Source organism: Arachis stenosperma, chromosome 10 (assembly GCF_014773155.1).
Source record: "Arachis stenosperma cultivar V10309 chromosome 10, arast.V10309.gnm1.PFL2, whole genome shotgun sequence".
In the NCBI taxonomy this organism is placed as follows: Eukaryota; Viridiplantae; Streptophyta; class Magnoliopsida; order Fabales; family Fabaceae; genus Arachis; species Arachis stenosperma.
This window is the reverse complement of record NC_080386.1, coordinates 98,455,922-98,478,825: the sequence shown is the minus strand read 5'-3', so window position 1 is coordinate 98,478,825 and position 22,904 is coordinate 98,455,922. Positions and strand designations below refer to the sequence as shown.

General features: G+C 39.7%; 2 non-coding genes across 2 annotated transcripts; one reads left to right on the top strand and one right to left on the bottom strand.

Annotated features, from left to right (window-relative positions):
* Positions 1 to 1,851: 1,851 nt before the first annotated feature.
* Positions 1,852 to 1,959, bottom strand: LOC130959100 (small nucleolar RNA R71). Its single transcript, XR_009078195.1, has one exon. It is a non-coding gene; the product is annotated as a small nucleolar RNA R71 (small nucleolar RNA).
* Positions 1,960 to 22,458: 20,499 nt separating this feature from the next.
* Positions 22,459 to 22,562, top strand: LOC130959216 (small nucleolar RNA R71). The gene has a single exon (XR_009078311.1). It is a non-coding gene; the product is annotated as a small nucleolar RNA R71 (small nucleolar RNA).
* The last annotated feature ends 342 nt before the right edge of the window (positions 22,563 to 22,904 follow it).

The window sequence follows — 22,904 nt, the reverse complement described above, 5'->3', positions numbered from 1 at the left end:
GTCTTAGACTAGCACTGCACTGATTCCTGGAATTCTCATTAAGAATTTTGATACCTTTTCCTACTTAATTTTCGAAAACACAAAAAATTACAAAATCATAAAAAGACCAAAAAAATTTGATGTTTCTTGCATAAGTTTAGTGTCTCATCCTAAGTTTGGTGTCAAATGCATGTTTTTGTTATAATTTTCGAATCCATGCATATATTTCTTTGTTTTGATCTTTGAATTCTATTGACTTGAAGTATTTTGCGTGTCTCATATGCATTCTCATATTGTTAGTGTCAGTAGTATACAAACTGCTAAGTTTGGTGTCTTGCATGCATTGTTATTTGATTCATTTTGCATTTTGATTATTAAAAATCCAAAAAATATTTTTTAATTTGTGTCTTTTCAAGTCAATGATACAAAGAATTGAAGATTCAGAACATACTGCAGAGGAATTACACAGAAAAAGCTGAGCATTCAAAAATGCCCAGTGAAGAAGGCAGACTGGCGTTTAAACGCCAGCCAGGGCACCTGGTTGGGCGTTTAACGCCCAAAGAGGTAGCATTTTGGGCGTTAAACGCCAGAATGTATACCATTCTGGGCGTTTAACGCCAGGATGGTGCTAGGGGGAAGATTTTGTTTTCAAATCAATTTTTTTAGTTTTTCGAAATCAAATCTTTTTCAAATCAAATCTTTTCAATCAAATGTTTTCAAAATCAATTTCTTTCCTTTTTAAAAGATACTTACTAACAATTAATGATTTGATTGAACATCTCAAAAATTGTTGCCTTTTCTGTTGAGGAAGGTTTTATGTTTGAATCATATCTTTTCTTGTTAGGCAAGTCATTAATTTTTAAAATCATATCTTTTCAAAGTGTTTTCAAATCATATCTTTTAAAATTGTTTTCAAATCATATCTTCTCAATCACATCTTTTTAAAACCATAACTTTTCAATTAAATCTTTTTAACCACATCTTTTTCAAATTAGTTTTCAATCAAATCTTTTTAATTTCTAATTTCAAAATCTTTTTCAAAAATCACTTGATTTCTTTTCCACTTTGATTTTCGAAAATCAATTAATGTTTTTCAAAAATGTTTTCAAAATATTTTAATGAATTTTCGAAAATTCTCTTCCCTCCTTTCCACATCCTTCTATTTATGGAGTACCACTCCTTCTAAATGCACAATTCGAACCTTATCTAAGTAAAGTTCGGATTCTTCTTCTCCTTCTTCTTTCTATTTCTCTTTTCCTCTGACATTTCAAGGAATCTCTATACTGTGACATAGAGGATTCCACACTTTCTGTTTCTCTTCTCTTTCATATGAGCAGGAGCAGAGACAAAGGCATTCTTGTTGAAGCTGACCCTGAACCTGAGAGGACCTTGAAGCGAAAGCTAAGAGAAGCCAAGGCACAACTCTCTTTAGAGGACCTGACCGAATTCTTCAGGGAAGAAGAACACATGGCAGCCGAAAACAACAACAATGCAAACAATGCAAGGAAGGTGCTTGGTGACTTTACTACACCTACTCCTGATTTCTATGGGAGAAGCATCTCTATCCCTGCCATTGGAGCAAACAACTTTGAGCTTAAGCCTCAATTAGTTTCTCTAATGCAACAGAATTGCAAGTTTCATGGACTTCCAATGGAAGATCCTCATCAGTTTTTAGCTGAGTTCTTGCAAATCTGTGACACAGTCAAGACTAATGGGGTTAACCCTGAGGTCTACAGACTGATGCTATTCCCTTTTGCTGTAAGAGACAGAGCTAGAATATGGTTGGATTCTCAACCTAAAGAAAGCCTGGACTCTTGGGAAAAGCTAGTCAATGCCTTCTTGGCAAAGTTCTTTCCACCACAAAGATGGAGTAAGCTTAGAGTGGAAGTCCAAACCTTCAGACAGAAGGATGGAGAATCCCTCTATGAAGCTTGGGAAAGATACAAACAATTAATCAGAAGATGTCCCTCAGACATGCTTTCTGAATGGAGCATCATAGGTATCTTCTATGATGGTCTATCTGAACTATCCAAGATGTCTTTGGATAGCTCTGCTGGAGGATCTCTTCATCTGAAGAAAACGCCTGCAGAGGCTCAAGAGCTAATTGAAATGGTTGCAAATAACCAATTCATGTACACTTCTGAAAGGAATCCTGTGAACAATGGGACAAGTCAGAAGAAAGGAGTTCTTGAGATTGATACTCTGAATGCCATTTTGGCTCAGAATAAAATATTAACTCAACAAGTCAATTTGATTTCTCAAAGTCTGTCTGGAATGCAAAATGCACCAAGCAGTACTAAGGATGCTTCATCTGAAGAAGAAGCTTATGATCCTGAGAACCCTTCAATGGAAGAGGTGAATTACCTAGGAGAACCTTATGGTAACACCTATAATTCTTCATGGAGAAATCACCCAAATTTCTCATGGAAGAATCAAGAGAAACCTCAACAAGGTTTTAACAACAACAATGGTGGAAGAAACAGGTTTAGCAATGGCAAGCCTTTTCCATCATCTTCTCAACAACAGACAGAGAGTTCTAAGCAGAGTACTTCTGACTTAGCAACAATGGTCTCTGATCTAATAAAGACCACTCAAAGTTTCATGACTGAAACAAGGTCCTCCATTAGGAATTTGGAAGGACAAGTGGGTCAGCTGAGTAAGAAAATTACTGAACTCCCTCCTAGTACTCTCCCAAGCAATACAGAAGAAAATCCAAAAGGAGAGTGCAAAGCCATAAACATGGCCGAATTCTGGGAGGAAGAAGAGGCAGTGAACGCCACTGAGGAAGGCCTCACTGGACGTCCACTGGCCTCCAATGAGTTCCCCAATGAGGAACCTTGGGAATCTGAGGCTCAAACTGAGACCATAGAGATTCCCTTGGACTTACTTCTGCCATTCATGAGCTCTGATGAGTATTCTTCCTCTGAAGAGGATGAGTATGTCACTGAAGAGCAAGTTGCTAAATACCTTGGAGCAATCATGAAACTGAATGACAAGTTATCTGGAAATGAGACTTGGGAGGATGAACCACCCTTGCTCACCAAAGAACTGAATGACTTGTCTAGGCAGAAACTGCCTCAAAAGAGGCAAGATCCTGGGAAGTTTTCTATACCTTGTACCATAGGCACCATGACCTTCAAGAAGGCCTTGTGTGACTTGGGATCAAGTGTAAACCTCATGCCCCTCTCTGTAATGGAGAAATTAGGGATCTTTGAGGTGCAAGCTGCAAAAATCTCACTAGAGATGGCAGACAATTCAAGAAAACAAGCCTATGGACTTATAGAGGATGTTTTGGTTAAGGTTGAAGACCATTACATTCCTACTGATTTCATAGTCCTAGAGACTGGGAAGTGCATGGATGAATCCATCATCCTTGGCAGACCCTTTCTAGCCACAGCAAAGGCTGTGATTGATGTTGATAGAGGAGAGTTGATCATTCAAGTGAATGAAGAATCCTTGGTGTTTAAGGCCCAAGGATATCCCTCTGTCATCATGGAGAGGAAGCATGAAGAGCTTCTCTCAAAGCAGAGCCAAGCAGAGCCCCCACAGTCAAACTCTAAGTTTGGTGTTGGGAGGCCACAACCAAACTCTAAGTTTGGTGTTGAACCCCCACATTCAAACTCTAAGTTTGGTGTTGGGAGGTTCCAACACGGTTCTGAGCATTTCTGAGGCTCCATGAGAGTCCTCTGTCAAGCTAATGACATTAAATAAGCGCTTGTTGGGAGGCAACCCAATGTTTTATAGTTAACTATTTTCTTTTGTTATTTTATCTTTTTTGTAGGTTGATGATCATAAGAAGTCACAAAAACAATGAAAAAAGCAAAAACAGAATGAAAAACAGGAAGAAAAACAGCACACCCTGGAGGAAGAAGCTGCTGGCGTTTAAACGCCAGTAAGCCTAGCAGTTGGGCGTTTAACGCCCAGTCTGGCACCATTCTGGGCGTTTAACGCCAGAAAGGGGCACCAGACTGGCGTTAAACGCCAGAAAAGGGCTACAACCTGGCGTTAAACGCCAGGAATGGGCACCAGCCCGGCGTTTAATGCCAGAAATGGCTCAAAACGTGGATTTTGATGCCATTTGGTGCAGGGATGACTTTTCCTTGAAACCTCAGGATCTGTGGGCCCCACAGGATCCCCACCAACCCCACCACTCTCTCTCTTCTTCTTCACCCATTCACCAATCACCTCAACATCTCTTTCTCTTCACCACTCACATCCATCCTTCATAAACCACCACTTCTCCCCCTTTTTGGCCGAACCACAAAGCCATCTCCCTCTCCCCCATTTCTTCTTCTTCTACTCTCTTCTTTCTTCTTTTGCTCGAGGACGAGCAAACCTTTTAAGTTTGGTGTGGTAAAAGCATTGCTTTTTGTTTTTCCATAACCATTTATGGCATCCAAAGCCGGTTCAACTGAGAAGGCATGACCTCAAGCCCATCACTAAGAAGAAGATGGAGCAAACAAGAGACCCCTCTCATCAAGAGATCCCTGAGATACCTCAAGGGATGCATTTTCCTCCACAAGACTATTGGGGGCAACTAAACACCTCCCTAGGAGAGTTGAGTTCCAATATGGGACAACTAAGGGTGGAGCACCAAGAACACTCCATTCTCCTCCATGAAATTAGAGAAGAACAAAGAATCATGAGAGAGGAGCAACAAAGGCAAGGAAGAGACATTGAGGAGCTCAAGCACTCCATAGGACCTTCAAAAGCAAGGAAGAGCCGCCATCACTGAGGTGGACCCATTCCTTGATTTCCTTGTTCTTTATTCCTTTGTTTTTCGAATTTTAGTGCTTTATGTTATCCATGCTTGTGTCTTATGATCATTAGTGTCTTAGTGTCTATGCCTTAAAGTTATGAACGTCCTATGAATCCATCACCTTTCTTGAATAAAAATGTGCTTAATTGAAAAAGGAAGAATTGCATGAATTTTGAATTTTATAATAGTTTAATTATTTTGATGTGGTGGCAATATTTTTGTTCTCTGAATGTATGCTTAAACAGTGCATATGTATCTTGAATTTGTGGTTCATGAATGTTGGCTCTTGAAAGAATGATGAAAAAGGAGACATGTTATTGAGGATCTGAAAAATCAATAAAATGATTCTTGAAGCAAGAAAAAGCATTGCTATTCAAAAAAAAAAAAAAAAAAACCGAAAAAAAAAGAGAAAAAAAGAAAACGAAAAAAAATAATAATAAGAGTTGTGATCCAAGGCAAATAAGAGTGTGCTTAAGAACCCTGGACACCTCTAATTGGGGACTTTAGCAAAGCTAAGTCACAATCTGAAAAGGTTCACCCAATTATGTGTCTGTGGCATGTATGTATCCGGTGGTAATACTGGAAAGACAGAGTGCTTTGGGCCACAGCCAAGACTCAATAAATAGCTATGTTCAAGAATCATCATACTTTACTAGGAGAATCATTAACACTATCTGGATTCTAAGTTCCTAAAGAAGCCAACCATTCTGAATTTCAAAGGATAGATTGAGATGCCAAAACTGTTCAGAGGCAAAAAGTTAAAAGCCCCGCTCATCTAATTAATACTGATCTTCACAGATGTTTTTGGAATTCATTGCATATTCTCTTCCTTTTATCTTATTTGATTTTCAGTTGCTTGGGGACAAGCAACAATTTAAGTTTGGTGTTGTGATGAGCGGATAATTTGTATGCTTTTTGGCATTGTTTTTAGTATGTTTTTGATATGATCTAGTTAGTTTTTAGTATATTTTTATTAGTTTTTAGTTAAAATTCACTTTTCTAGACTTTACTATGAGTTTGTGTGTTTTTTTGTGATTTCAGGTATTTTCTGGCTGAAATTGAGGGACCTGAGCAAAAATCTGATCCAGAGACTCAAAAGGACTGCAGATGCTGTTGGATTCTGACCTCCCTGCACTCGAAGTGGATTTTCTGGAGCTACAGAAGCCCAATTGGCTCGCTCTCAACGGCGTTGGAAAGTAGACATCCTGGGCTTTCCAGCAATATATAATAGTCCATACTTTGCCCAAGATTTGATGGCCCAAACCGGCGTTCAAAGTCACCTCAAGGAATTCCAGCGTTAAACGCCGGAACTGGCACCTGATTGGGAGTTAAACGCCCAAACTGGCACTAAAGCTGGCGTTTAACTCCAAGGAGAGTCTCTACACGAAAAAAGCTTCATTGCTCAGCCCAAGCACACACCAAGTGGGCCCGGAAGTGGATTTTTATGTCATTTACTCATCTATGTACTAGTTTTCTATAAGTAGGACCTTTTACTATTGTATTAAAATCATCTTGGTAGCTATCTTCGGACATCTAGTTCTTAGATCATTGGAGGGCTGGCCTCACGGCCATGCCTAGACCTTGTTCTTATATATTTTCAACGGTGGAGTTTCTACACACCATAGATTAAGGTGTGGAGCTCTGCTGTACCTCGAGTATTAATGCAATTACTATTGTTCTTCCATTCAATTCCGCTTGTTCTTTATCCAAGATATCACTTGTTCTTCAACATGATGAAGGTGATGATTGACGCCCATCACCATTCTCACCCATGAACAAGGTGACTGACAACCATTCTTGTTCTACAAGCATCTGAGGCTTAGTGAATATCTCTTGGATTCTTCGGAATCTTCGTGGTATAGGCAAGAACTGATGGCGGCATTCAAGAGAATCCGGAAGGTCTAACCTTGTCTGTGGTATTCTGAGTAGGATTCAATGATTGAATGACTGTGACGTGCTTCAAACCTGTAACCTACTGGGCGTTAGTGACAGACGCAAAAGAGTTATTCTATTCCGGTAGGGGAGGGAACCAAACCGGTGATTGGCAGCACTGTGACAGAGTGTGTGCATTAGCTTTCACTGCGCGGATGGGAGGTAGCTGCTGACAACAGTGAAACCCTACACGAGCTTGCCATGGAAAGGAGTAAGAAAGGATGGATGAAGGCATTAGGAAAGCAGAGAGACGGAAGGGAAGGCATCTTCATACACTTGTCTGAAGCTCTTACACCAATGATATACATAAGTATCTCTATCCTTATCTTTTATGTTATTTTCGTTCATCACCATATACATCTGAGTTTGCCTGACTAAGATTTACAAGATGACCATAGCTTGCTTCAATACTAACAATCTCCGTGGGATCGACCCTTACTCACGTAAGGTTTATTACTTGGACGACCCAGTGCACTTGCTGGTTAGTTGTGCGAAGTTGTGTAATGCCATGGTATTGAGCCACCAAGTTCTTGGAGCCATTACCGGGGATTATTTGAGTTGTGAAAAAGTATTGTTCACAATTTTGCGCACCAGTAACTGTGACAGTTGCCAAAGAGCTGGTAACCTGCCTCACGGATATGCCATGCCTCAACAAGGGATATTAGAGATAGAATTGTTTGATGTATGGGGAATTGACTTCATGGGGCCATTCCCACCATCATACTCAAACACTTACATTCTGGTGGCAGTGGACTATGTATCTAAGTGGGTAGAAGCAATTGCTACACCCACTAATGATACTAAGACCGTGCTAAAGTTCCTCCAGAAACACATCTTCAGCAGATTTGGTGTTCCCAGAGTACTAATCAGTGATGGGGGTACTCATTTCTGCAATAAACAGCTATACTCTGCTATGGTTAGATACGGAATTAGCCATAAAGTGGCGACTCCGTATCATCCACAGACAAATGGGCAAGCTAAAGTCTCTAACAGAGAGCTAAAAAGAATCCTAGAACGGACTGTGATAGCCCGAAGAAAGGATTGGGCAAAGAGCTTGGATGATGCTCTGTGGGCATACAGAACAGCATTCAAGACTCCTATAGGAACCTCTCCATACCAACTGGTGTATGGGAAGGCCTGTCATTTGCCTGTGGAACTGGAACATAAAGCCTACTGGGCAACCAGATTCCTAAACATGGATGCTCAGTTAGCTGGTGAAAAAAGATTGCTCCAGTTAAATGAGCTAGAGGAGTTCAGACTCAATGCCTTTGAAAATGCAAAAATTTATAAGGAAAAGGCAAAGAAGTGGCATGACAAGAAATTGTCAACCAGAGTCTTTGAGCCAGGACAAAAAGATTTGCTCTTCAACTCCAGGCTCAAATTGTTCCCAGGAAAACTCAAATCCCGGTGGAGGGGTCCGTATGTGATCACAGGAGTGTCACCATATGGATATGTTGAGCTTCAAGATATTGATTCTGACAAAAAGTTCATTGTTAATGGACAGAGAATCAAGCATTATCTTGAGAGCAATTTTGAGCAGGAATGCTCAAAACTGAGACTTGAGTGATTCTCAGTGAAGGTCCAGCTAAAGACAGTAAAGAAGCGCTTGCTGGGAGGCAACCCAGTCATTAGGAGGTTATATGATTAGTTCTTACAGAGGCAAGTATCAAAAATGAAGGAATTCACAGAGTTACAGAAGGATTCAGCTCAAAAAGCAGAGAAAATGAGCTTACTGGCAAAAAAACGCCAGTAAGGGGCATTTACTGCAATTTACTTCTTCTTGTTTAGATCCTGCAATCCCATTCCTCAATTCCCCTTTACATTCAGCAATTTATCTTTCTTGCCATTTAAGTTACTGCAATTTAAGTTTCTTGCACTTTAAGTTTCAGTCATTTACTTTCTTGCTCTTTAAGTTTCTGCACTTTTACTCTTCTGTTCTTTATTTTACTGCATTTCTCCCTTCCCCCTTTACATTTACTGTCATTTAATTTCTGATAAACACAAATCACTCAACCAACACTTGATTCGCTTGACTAAACCACCCACTAAACTAAAATTGCTCAATCCTTCAATCCCTGTGGGATCGACCTCACTCATGTGAGTTATTATTACTTGATGCGACCCGGTACACTTGCCGGTGAGTTTTGTGTTGGATCGTTTTCCACACATCAGATATCACTTGCTCTTAACCCGGATGAATGTGATGATCCGTGACACTCATCATCATTCTCAACTATGAACATGTGCCTGACAACCACCTCTGTTCTACTTTAGATTGAGTAGATATCTCTTGGATTCCTTAACAAGAATCTTCGTGGTATAAGCTAGAACTGATGGCGGCATTCAAGAGAATCCGGAAGGTCTAAACCTTGTCTGTGGTATTCTGAGTAGGATTCAATGACTGAATGACTGTGACGTGCTTCAAACTCCTAGCAGGCGGGGCGTTAGTGACAGACGCAAAAGGATCGATGGATTCTATTCCGGCCTGACCGAGAACCGACAGCTGATTAGCCATGTTGTGACAGAGCATAGGAACATTTTCACTGAGAGGATGGGAGGTAGCCACTGACAACGGTGAAACCCTACATACAGCTTGCCATGGAAGGAGCCTTGCGTGTTTGATGAAGAAGACAGTAGGAAAGCAGAGATTCAGAAGATGGAGCATCTCCAAAGGCTCAACCTATTCTCCATTACTGCTGAACAAGTAACCATTTCATGTTCTTTTGCTTTTTACAATCAATCCTGATAATTTCTGATATTCTGACTAAGATTTACAAGATAACCATAGCTTGCTTCAAGCCGACAATCTCCGTGGGATCGACCCTTGCTCACGCAAGGTATTACTTGGACGACCCAGTGCACTTGCTGGTTAGTTGTGCGGGATTGCAAAAGTGTGATTGCAATTTCGTGCACCAGCAAGCTATGGTCACCTTGTAAATCTCAGTCAGGCAGATTCAGATGGTTATGGATGATATACGAATAAAACATAAAGATAAAGATAGAGATACTTATGTATTTCATTGGTGAGAATTTCAGATAAGCGTATGAAGATGCTTTGTCCCTTCCGTCTCTCTGCTTTCCTACTGTCTTTATCCAATCCTTCTTACTCCTTTCCATGGCAAGCTGTATGTTGGGCATCACCGTTGTCAGTGGCTACAGTCCCGTCCTCTCAGTGAAAATGTTCAACGCACCCTGTCACAGCACGGCTAATCATCTGTCGGTTCTCAATCAGGTTGAAATAGAATCCATTGATTCTTTTGCGTCTGTCACTAACGCCCAGCCTTCAGGAGTTTGAAGCTCGTCACAGTCATTCAATCATTGAATCCTACTCAAAATACCACAGACAAGGTTTAGACCTTCCGGATTCTCTTGAATGCCGCCATCAATTCTAGCTTATACCACGAAGATTCCGATTAAAGAATCCAAGAGATAAACATTCAAGCCTTGTTTGCTTGTAGAACGGGAGTGGTTGTCAGGCACGCGTTCATAAGTGAGAATGATGATGAGCGTCACATAATCATCACATTCATCAAGTTCTTGAGTGCGAATGAATATCTTGGAATAAGAACAAGCTGAATTGAATAGAAGAACAATAGTAATTGCATTAATACTCGAGGTACAGCAGAGCTCCACACCTTAATCTATGGTGTGTAGAAACTCCACTGTTGAAAATACATAAGAACAAGGTCTAGGCATGGCCGAATGGCCAGCCTCCAAAACATGATCAAAAGACTCAAAATGATCAAGGATCCAAAGATTCAAAGATCTAAAGATTCAAAGATCTAAAGATGAAAATACAATAGCAAAAGGTCCTATTTGTAGAGAACTAGTAGCCTAGGGTTTACAGAAATGAGTAAATGACATAAAAATCCACTTCCGGGCCCACTTGGTGTGTGCTTGGGCTGAACATTGAAGCATTTTCGTGTAGAGACTTCTCTTGGAGTTAAACGCCAGCTTTTGTGCCAGTTTGGGCGTTTAACTCCCATTCTTGTGCCAGTTCCGGCGTTTAACGCCGGGCAGTTTTGAGCTGATTTGGAACGCCAGTTTGGGCCAACAAATCTCGGGCAAAGTATGGACTATTATACATTGCTGGAAATCCCAGGATGTCTACTTTCCAACGCCGTTGAGAGCGCGCCAATTGGGCTTCTGTAGCTCCAGAAAATCCACTTCGAGTGCAGGGAGGTCAGAATCCAACAGCATCTGCAGTCATTTTCAGCCTCTGAATCAGATTTTTGCTCAGGTCCCTCAATTTCAGCCAGAAAATACCTGAAATCACAGAAAAACACACAAACTCATAGTAAAGTCCAGAAAAGTGAATTTTAACTAAAAACTAATAAAAATATACCAAAAACTAACTAAAACATACTAAAAACAATGCCAAAAAGCGTATAAATTATCCGCTTATCAACATGCATGCGAAGAACAGACTTGATTCTCTGCGTTTATCATTGGCAGGCAATGCAGGTGTCTCCACATCCCTTGGACAATGCTGCGAAACACCAATTTGCAGTTTGTTAGGGCACCGGCCGCCTCAAGCCCACAAAATGTTTGTAAGCCCTTGTTCTTTGACTCGACGTCGTCGCGTAGCATCAGCATCATCGCCGCTGTGTACTGGGCTGCCGAATGGCCCTGGGCTGCGACAACGTGCATGGTTTCCATCCCCGCAAAACGACACCTGCCTAGGAAAAGGTCAGACATAGCAGAGCGGGATTTGTGATAAACTCCAAGTTACACAAGAAGGTATCAAACAAGTCAAAGAAACAAGAATTGATATGTTGCAAAAATAGTATGAAATATTTTCCATTAAGGATGGAGAAAATATTAATGAGATGTTTGAGAGATTCTCAATCATCATAAATAGCTTGGATGCTATGGACATGACGCACATTGAACAAACTCTTGTGAGAAAAGTCCTTAGAAGCCTTACAAAAGAATGAAAAACAAAAGCTATTGTCCTAACCGAGAGCAATAACCTTAATTCCTTTAACAAAAACTGACTACAAACACCAGCCAAGATACAAAAAAGAAAAGAGTGACCCTAAAATCAAAATTTAAATCATTGGATGATGATTCCAATGATAGTTTTTTAGATGATGAATCTCTTTTTTGCTAGGAGATTAAGAAGGCTAATGAGGAGTAAAGACAAGTACAAGGGATCAAGTTCAAAGAAAGAAGGACTTAAGCAAAGTCACCATTGCAAGGAGGTAGAACACTTTAAGTACAACTGCCTAAAGCTCAAGAAAAAAGATAAGGTAAAGAAAGAAAAGAAGAAAGTGATCATTATGGGAGTATCTAGAGAATGATTCGGATGAGGATAAAGACTCCGAATATGAAGAACAAATCTGTTTTATAGCTGGTCATGATCAATTAGATGAGGTAAATTACTTTGACTTGTCCATTGAAGATTTACATGTTATTATTGATGATCTCACTCACCATTCTGAAAAATCGTTGAATAAATACAATAAATGCAATTCTAAAAATAAAACATTGAAAGAAGAAAATGATTTTTTGAAAGAAAAGGTGAAAAAAACCAAATGTGCTATTGATCTTGTTGAAGAAAATAGATTTCTAAAATTTGAAATTGAAAAATTCAAAGGAAAGCACATCGTTGACCCTTCTCAAGAACTCATTGCTGAAAATGAAAGACTAAATGAAATGATTAAAAGTTTGAATAATAATTTAGTAAAATTTGCACACAGTTCAAGCAACTTGGACAAATTACTTGGTAATCAAAGACCATTCCACGTAGTCAATTTGTGATACCTCTACCTCTCGTCATGTCTGCAAAGAGAATATCAATTAACACTAGTCACAAAAACAATGTAATAAAAAAGATAAAATTCATAGATACTTTAAATTTTGGAAAAAAATTCAGCATAACCTCCCCTAACGTTAGACATATATCCACCTTTAAGGTTCACACAAATCCAAACAACCTTAGTCATGAATTAAAACTTATAGACAGACACAACATATCCAAAATAACTTAATCAGTTAACTAATTAGTTGAGTTTCTAACTACTTAAGTGTTTTAATTTGTTCATAATCAAACCAATAATTTAATTAACAACACCTCAAAATATGTTTTAATTAGAATAAGAACAAATCAGAACCAAATAACGACCACAAAATTATAATAACAAATAAGAAACAAACTTAGAATAACAAATCAGAATCAAATAACGAACACAATTATAATAACAAATCAAAATAAACTTATAATAACAAATCAGAATCAAATAACAAACACAATTAAAATAACAAATCAGAACCAACATAATGAACACAGAATTATAATAACAAATCAGAATCAAATAATGAACAGAAAATTATAATAACAAATCAGAATAAATCAGAAATAAAATAATGAACACAAAATTATAATAACAAATTACAACAAATCAAAACCAAAATTATAATAAAAAATTAGACCTTATTCCTGTTTTAGAAAAAGAGAAGTTCAGAAACATTACCTGAGCACCAGCACCGAGAAGAAGAGGGTGGCAGAAGCGCCAGCAGCAGTAGCGGGGCAGAATCCGGCAGCAGCAACAGTGATGAATAGAGCTGATGAATAGTGCTGACAAAGCGGAGGCTACAGGCGTCGGAGGGGCTTTCAGAGAAGAGGGGGATGCTAGAGAGATGAGAGGGATAGAGAGAGAATGAGAGGCAAAAGGTTTAGAGAGAGAGAGTGGGACGCGGGAGGTTTATAGAGAGAGAAAGAGAGAGAGAGAGAGAAATTCAAATGAGGGAGAAGAGGGTTTGCGGTCCGAATTTAGGACACAATTACCGTCGAATTTACCGGCGGATAAATCCTACAGTAATATGTTGTGGGTTATCAAGACGCAGCGTTCCACTAAGTGTGTTTCGACGGTAAATCTGACCCTCATTATCGCGCCTATTTTTTTATTTTTCCTTCAATTATTACCGGTAAATTTACCATCAGAAACTATAATCTACCAATAATATTTTGACATTACGAATTCCATGCCTAAACTGCCTGTAAATTTGCCGGTAAAGATGTTACTACTCTGCAACGATAAATTTGACAGTATTCAACACTTTCCTTGTAGTGCTGGGCTGGTGACCTTTGTGACCTCCGGTCCAGTTGTATGGAAGGTAGGGGGTGACCTACAAAGTGTAACGACTCGACTTCTAGCACATTATGCCCAATGCTAGTTGTCAAGCGCTACTTCAGGGCTTACATTAGTGGTCAGAGTGACTCCATTTACTTCAGCACAGTGATGTTGTCGCTGTTTACCTGTCCAAGTGCTAGGGACTCAACGAAGATCACGCCGGTTCCCATCTGCGGAATAGGGAAAACTAAGGGGGTGAAAACATAAGGTTTCCAGCAGGATACTAAACAAAAAACTAAGGGGTGCCACAGCCTAAGTCTAAGGATTTGCGTAGTTATGTCGGTAAGTCACACAAACAAGTATAAGCATAAGTATATAGCAGAATGGTAATCAAGCACATAAAACATGAAGAAGAGATAAATCACAATCACAAAGAATTACAGCAATCAAATATGATGCATGTCTGGTCCTATGAGGCTATGAGCTCACCTATCGGTTTATTTCTCGCAACCCTGACATTACCAAGGAACTAGTCCTAGATATGGTTTTCCCATTTGAGTCAGTCTGTGTATATGTGTCATGTGGTTAAAATACCACCAATCTGTGACAACAAGCAATCGTTGCAAAGCTTGATGCCATAATATACGCACAAATAGAAAACAAAGTTTTAGCAGTCAATGGGTAATACCTGCCTCCATACAACCTGTAACACCTTGTGGTTTACAATTTCCTTTTTCTTGAGACATTTCAATAAACTTTTCTCCCTAAGGGATTTTTCTACCCTTCTTTTATAAGAACTTGTGCCCAGTCTCTTCACTTTAAATTTCTCTAGCCTTGTGTCACATATATATATATATATATATATATATATATATATATTCAATCTTTTTTGCTATTTTGTACATAACTTCTCTTTTTCTAGTTTACTTTAAGCTTTGTAGTGACACTTTTATCACTAATGTTAATACTTTATCATTTTACTCTCATATGTTTTCTAAATGACCTTCTTACCCTTAGTTAAGTTAATTAACCATTCTTATAATTTACTTTGTGTGCAAAATTACCATTTTACCCCTAGGTATTCTAGATTTTTCGTTTAATCTTATTTAGTATCGAAATTTTAACGAATTAACCCTAGTATTTTTCTATGACCAAATTACGCCTAATAATTTTAATTAATACCAATTTTATCCTTAGGAGCCTAAAAAACCATTTTATCCTTTATTAATTTATTTACTTGTTTTAGTTATCGCTTTTTCCCGTTTTACTTCTAACTTTGACTATAATTTTTATTTAGGACCAAAATTTTATTCTAATTACAATTTTGACCTAACTAATTACAATTTTGAAAATTGGACCGGATCGGTTGATCAAACCAGTTCAATCAGGAACTACGTAAAAAATAGTTCGGTCTTCCTGCTTAAACCGCTGAAGAACTATTGAACCGGCTATTTGGACCGGACCGGAAATCGATCGGTTCATATGAAACGACGTCGTTTTGATTTTGTTAAAAAAAAACCCAAACCCCCACCTAGTCACCCACCCCACGTGAGTTAACCCCCCTCACCCCACCAAACACCCCCTCATTCAAAAGACAAACGCACAGCATGCCCTAGCTCCTTCCCAACCCAAAAATCCAACTTCCTGGACGAAACCATTGTTGGCGTCTCCGCAACCTCCTCCTCCCCCTGTCCAATCACATACGGCTAAACCTTCCCTTCTCGCTCGGCACGTCGTCCATTCCTACGTGAAAATTTCTGCTCAAGGCCTCCAGCTGGTATGCCGTGGTGTCGTCATTGTCTGGCCATCGTGTCTTCGTTGTCTCGCCGTCGACTTCATGCTGTCAGTGGAAGGTTAATAAAACTGTGATTTACTCTTTTCTGTTGAGTCTGTTACTCTGTTTCAAGATTTTGATTTCCATCATCTTTTGTAATCATGCTGTGGTTGTTACTTATTATGTTGATGTTATTGTTATGCTGTTGTTTTGTTTTGGTATTGTGATTCTGCGATCACTGATTAGTGTTTTGAATTTAGAATTTGTGGTAAGTGACTTGTTAAGCTACTGTTGTTGTTATGCTGTTGTTTTGTTATGGCACTGTGATTGTGTGATGGTAGACGAAATTGTGATTCGTACTCTTTATTGTTGTATGGAATTAATTCCCCGATAATGGCTCCAAAAACTTGGTGCTCAATATCATAGTGTCTAAAATTCAATTCACAACTTCACTCAACTAACCAGCAAGTGTACTGGGTCGTCCAAGTAATACCTTACGTGAGTAAGGGTCGATTCCACGGAGATTGTTGGTATGAAGCAAGCTATGGTCATCTTGTAGGTCTCAGTCAGGCTGATTCAAATGTGATTGGATTAGATAATTAAAAGATAAATAAAATAGGATAGAAATACTTATGTAAATTAATGGTGGGAATTTCAGATAAGCGTATGGAGATGCTTGTCCATGTTGAATCTCTGCTTTCCTACTGCTTTCATCCAATCCTTCTTACTCCTTTCCATGGCAAGCTATATGTAGGGCATCACCGTTGTCAATGGCTACATCTCATCCTCTCAGTGAAAATGGTCCAAATGCTCTGTCACAGCACGGCTAATCATCTGTCGGTTCTCAATCAGGCTGGAATAGAATCCCGTGATTCTTTTGCGTCTGTCACTAATGCCCAGCCTTCAGGAGTTTGAAGCTCGTCACAGTCATTCAATCCCAGAATCCTACTCGAAATACCACAGACAAGGTTAGACTTTCCGGATTCCCATGAATGCCGCCATCAATTCTAGCTTATACCACGAAGATTCTGATTAAGGAATCCAAGAGATATGCACCCGGTCTAAGGTAGAACAGAAGTGGTTGTCAGTCACGCGCGTTCATAGGTGAGAATGATGATGAGTGTCACGGATCATCACATTCATCAAGTTGAAGTGCAACGAATATCTTAGAATAGGAATAAGTCGAATTGAATAGAAAATAGTAGTAATTGCATTGAAACTTGAGGTACAGCAGAGCTCCACACCCTTAATCTATGGTGTGTAGAAACTCCACCGTTGAAAATACATAAGTGAAAGGTCCAGGCATGGCCGAATGGCCAGCCCCCAAACGTGATCATAGGATCAAAAATACAATCTAGGATGAAAATATAATAGTAAAAAGTCCTATTTATACTAGACTAGCTACTAGGGTTTACAGAAGTAAGTAATTGATGCAGAAATCCACTTCCAGGGCCCACTTGGTGTGTGCTTGGGCTGAGATTGATCTATCCACGAGCTAAGGCTTCTTTTGGAGTTGAATGCCAAGTTGTAACGTGTTTTTGGTGTTCAACTCTGGTTCGTGACGTGTTTCTGGCATTTGACTCCAGAATGCAGCATAGAACTGGCGTTGAGCGCCAGTTTGCGTCGTCTAATATTAAATAAAGTATGAACTATTATATATTTCTGGAAAGCTCTAGATGTCTACTTTCCAACGCCATTGAAAGCACGCCATTTAGAGTTCTGTAGCTCCAGAAAATCCATTTAGAGTGCAGGGAGGTCAGATTCCAACAGCATCAGCAGTCCTTTGTCAGCCTCCTATCAGAGTTTTGCTTAGGTCCCTCAATTTCAGCCGGAAAATACCTGAAATCATAGAAAAACACACAAACTCATAGTAAAGTCCAGAAATGTGAATTTAGCAAAAAAACTAATAAAAACATCCCTAAAAGTAACTAGATCATACTAAAACTACCTAAAAACAATGCCAAAAAGCGTATAAATTATCCGCTCATCACAATACCAAACTTAAATTGTTGCTTGTCCCCAAGCAACTGAAAATCAATTAGGATAAAAGGAAGAGAATATACTATAAATTCCAAAAAATCAATGAATATTAATTCTAATTAGATAAGCGGGACTTGTAGCTTTTTGCTTCTGAACAGTTTTGGCATCTCACTTTTTCCTTTGAAGTTTAGAATGATTGGCTTCTCTAGGAACTTAGAATTTCGGATAGTGTTATTGATTCTCCTAGTTAAGTATGTTGATTCTTGAACACAGCTATTTTTATGAGTCTTGGCCGTGACCCTAAGCATTTTGTTTTCCAGTATTACCACCGGATACATAAATGCCACCGGCACATGACTGGGTGAACCTTTTCAGATTGTGACTCAGCTTTGCTAGAGTCCCCCGTTAGAGATGTCCAGAGCTCTTAAGCACACTCTTTTTGCTTTGGATCACGACTTTAACCACTCAGTCTCAAGCTTTTCACTTGGACCTTCATGCCACAAACACATGGTTAGAGCCAGCTTGATTTAGCCACTTAGGCCTGGATTTTATTTCCTTGGGCCCTCCTATCCATTGATGCTCAAAGCCTTGGATCCTTTTACCCTTTCCTTTTGGTTTTAAGGGATATTGGCTTTTTCTGCTTGCTTTTTCTTTTTCTTTCTATTTTTTTTGCCATTTTTTTCGCAAGTTTTTGCTTTTTCACTGCTTTTTCTTGCTTCAAGAATCAATTTCATGATTTTTCAGATCATCAATAACATTTCTCTTGGTTCATCATTCTTTCAAGAGCCAACAATTTTAACATTCATAAACAACAAGATAAAAAATATGCATTGTTCAAGCATTCATTCAGAAAACAGAAAGTATTGTCACCACATCAATATAATTAAACTAAATTCAAGGATAATTTCGAAATTCATGTACTTCTTGTTCTTTTGAATTAGAAACATTTTTCTTTTAAGAGAGGTGAAGGATTCATGGAATTATTTATAACTTTAAGACATAGTTACTAACTACTAATGATCATGAAGTAGAGACACAAAACATAGATGAACATATGACATAAAAACCGAAAAGCAGAAAAATATAAGAACAAGGAATGAGTCCACCTTAGTGGCGTCTTCTTCTTGAAGGACCAATGATGTCCTTAAGCTCTTCTATGTCCCTTCCTTGCCTTTGTTGCTCCTCCCTCATTGCTCTTTGATCTTCTCTTATTTCATGGAGAATGATGGAGTGCTCTTGATGTTCCACCCTTAATTGTTCCACATTGTAACTCAAATCTTCTAAGGAAGTACTGAGTTGTTCCCAATAGTTGTTGGGAGGAAAGTGCATCCCTTGAGGCATCTCCAGGATTTCTTGGTGATGAGCTTCCTCATGCGTCCCTTGGGCTCCATGAGTGGGCTCTCTTGTTTGCTCCATCCTTTTCTTAGTGATGGGCTTGTCCTCCTCAATGAGGATGTCTCCTTCTATGATAACTCCAGCTGAGTAACATAGATGGAAAATAAGATGAGGAAAAGCTAGCCTTGCCAAAGTAGAGGACTTATCGGCTATTTTGTAGAATTCATGGGAGATGACTTCATGAACTTCTACTTCCTCTCCAATCATGATGCTATGAATCATGATGGCTCGATCTACAGTAACTTCAGATCGGTTGCTAGTGGGGATGATGGAGCGTTGAATGAACTCCAACCATCCTCTAGCCACAGGCTTGAGGTCCAATCTTCTTAGTTGAACCGGCTTGCCTTTGGAGTCTCTTTTCCATTGAGCTCCTTTCACACATATATCCATAAGGATTTGGTCCAACCTTTGATTAAAGTTGACCCTTCTAGTGTAAGGGTGTGCATCTCCTTGCATCATGGGCAAGTTGAATGCCAACCTCACATTTTCTGGACTAAAATCTAAGTATTTCCCCCGAACCATTGTAAGATAGTTCTTTGGATTCGGGTTCATACTTTGATCATAGTTCCTAGTGATCCATGCATTGGCATATAACTCTTGAACCATTAAAATCCCGACTTGTTGAATGGGGTTGGTTAGAACTTCCCAACCTCTTCTTTGGATCTCATGTCAGATCTCCGGATACTCATTTTTCTTGAGCTTGAAAGGGACCTCAGGGGTCACCTTCTTCTTGGCCACAACATCATAGAAGTGGTCTTGATGGGCTTTGGAGATGAATCTTTCCATCTCCCATGACTCGGAGGTGGAAGCTTTTGTCTTCCTTTTCCCTTTTCTAGAGGATTCTCCGGCCTTGGGTGCCATCAATGGTTATGGAAAAACAAAAAGCTTATGCTTTTACCACACCAAACTTAAAATATTGCTCGCCCTCGAGCAAGAGAAGAAAGAAAAGAAGAAGAAGAAGAAGAAAATATGGAGGAGAAGGGGAGGTGTAGGTTTCGGTCAAGATATAGAAGAGGGGTTGTGTTGTGTGAAAATGAAGTAGAATGGAGGGGTATATATAGGGAGAGGGGAGAGGGTAGGTTCGGCCATTTAGGGTGGGTTTGGGTGGGAAAGATTTTGAATTTTGAAGGTAGATGGGGTTTTTGGGGAAGAGTGGATGGATGTGAGTGGTGAATGGGGTAATTGGGAAGAGAGATTGAGGTGATTGGTGAAGGGTTTTTGGGAAGAGTGTTTATTGGAAAGAGAATGAATGTTGAGAAGAGGGGAGAATATGTTAGGTGGGGATCCTGTGGGGTCCATAGATCCTGAGATGATCTTGTGGGGTCCATAGATCCTGAGGTGTCAAGGATTTACATCCCTGCACCAATTAGGCATGTAAAATGCCTTAGCATACCATTCTGGCATTTAAACGCCGAAGTGGCGCACGTTTTGGGCATTCAACGCCCATGTGTAGCATGTTTCTGGCGTTGAACGCCAGTTCCATGCTTGTTACTGGCGTTCAGCGCCAGCTTTCCTCAGTGCATATTCCTGGCGTTCAAACGCCAGGATGTTGCTTGTTTCTAGCGTTCAGCGCCAGATCCATACTCTGTTCTGGCGTTGAATGCCAGCCAGATGCACCTTACTGGCATTGCACCTTACTGGCATTTAGACGCCAGTAAGTCCTTCCTCCAGGGTGTGATTTTTCTTCTGCTGTTTTTGATTCTGTTTTTAATTTTAATAATTTTTTTCGTGACTCCACATGATCATGAACCTACTAAAACACAAAATAACAATTAAATAAAAATAAAATTAGATAAATAAAAATTGGGTTGCCTCCCAACAAGCGCCCTTTTAATGTCACTAGCTTGACAGTGGGCTCTCATGGAGCCTTAGAGAAGTTCAGAGCATGACGAAGGTTTCCCAACACCAAACTTAGAGTTTGAATGTGGGGTCTTCTCAACACTAAACTTAGAGTTTGGTTGTGGCCTCCCAACACCAAACTTAGAGTTTGATTGTGGGGCTCTTTTGGACTCTGTACTGAGAGAAGCTCTGCATGCTTACTCTCTTTTATTACAGAGGGATGGCCGTGTGCCTTAAACACAATGTAGTCCCCATTCAATTGAAGGACTAATTCTCCTCTGTTAACATCTATTACAACACCTGTTGTGGCTAAGAAAGGTCTTCCAAGGATGATGCATTCATCCTCTTCCTTCCTAGTGTCTAAGATTATGAAATCAGCAGGGATGTAAAGGCCTTCAACCTTTACTAACATGTCCTCTACTAATCCATGAGCTTGTCTTACTGACTTGTCTGCCAATTGTAATGAGAATAAGGCAGGCTGTACCTCAATGATCCCTAGTTTCTCCATTATAGAGAGTGGCATAAGATTTATTCCTGACCCCAGGTCACACAGAGCCTTGTTAAAGGTCATGGTGCCTATGGTACAGGGTATTGATAATTTGCCAAGATCTTGTCTCTTTTGAGGTAAGATTTTCTGAACCCATGTATCTAGTTCACTAATGAGCAAGGAAGGTTCACCTTCCCAAGTCTCATTACCAAACAACTTGGCATTCAGCTTCATGATGGCTCCTAGATATTGAGCAACTTGCTCTCCAGTCATATCTTCATCCTCTTCTGAGGAAGAATAGTCTTCAGAGCTTATGAATGGCAGAAGGAGATTTAGTGGAATCTCTATGGTCTCTATATGAGCCTCAGATTCCTTTAGGTCCTCAATAAGGAACTCCTTCTTGCTTGAGAGACGTCCCAGGAGGTCTTCCTCACTAGTATTTTCGTCCTTCTCCTCCCTTGTGCTTTCGGCCATATTAATTATATCAATGGCCTTGCACTCTCCTCTTGGATTTTCTTCTGTATTGCTTGGGAGAGTACTGGGAGGAGTTTCAGTGATTTTCTTACTCAGCTGGCCTACTTGTGCCTCCAAATTTCTAATGGAGGATCTTGTTTCACTCATGAAACTTGAAGTGGCCTTAGACAGATCAGAGACTATGTTTGATAAGTTAGAGGGGCTCTGTTCAGAATTCTCTGTCTGTTGCTGAGAAGATGATGGAAAAGGCTTGTTATTGCTTAGCCTGTTTCTTCCACCATTATTAAAGCCTTGTTGAGGCTTTTGTTGATCCTTCCATGAGAAATTTGGATGATTTCTCCATGATGAATTATAGGTGTTTCCATAAGGTTCACCCATGTAATTAACCTCTGCCATTGCAGGGTTCTCAGGATCATAAGCTTCTTCAGAAGCTACCTCTTTAGTACTGTTGGATGCATTTTGCCATCCATTCAGACTTTGAGAGATCATGTTGACTTGTTGAGTCAATACTTTGTTCTGAGCCAATATGGCATTCAGAGCATCAATTTCAAGAACTCCCTTCCTCTGAGGCGTCCTATTATTCACGGAATTCCTCTCAGAAGTGTACATGAATTGGTTATTTGCAACCATGTCAATAAGTTCTTGAGCTTCTGCAGGCGTTTTCTTTAAGTGAATGGATCCACCTGCAGAATGGTCCAGTGACATTTTAGAGAACTCAGACAGACCATAATAGAATATGTCTAATATGGTCCATTCTGAAAACATGTCAGAAGGACACTTTTTGGTCATCTGCTTGTATCTTTCCCAAGCTTCATAGAGGGATTCACCATCTTTTTGCTTGAAGGTCTGAACATCCACTCTAAGCTTGCTCAGTTTTTGAGGAGGAAAGAATTTATCCAAGAAGGCCGTGACCAGCTTATCCCAGGAGTCCAGGCTATCTTTAGGTTGTGAGTCCAACCATGTTCTAGCTCTGTCTCTTACAGCAAAAAGGAAAAGCATGAGCCTGTAGACTTCAGGATCTACTCCATTCGTCTTTACAGTCTCACAAATCTGCAAGAACTCAGTTAAAAATTGGTAAGGATCTTCAGATGGAAGTCCATGAAACTTGCAGTTCTGTTGCATTAGAGCAACTAATTGAGGTTTCAGCTCAAAATTGTTTGCTCCAATGGCCGGAATGGAGATGCTTCTTCCATCAAATTTGGACGTTGG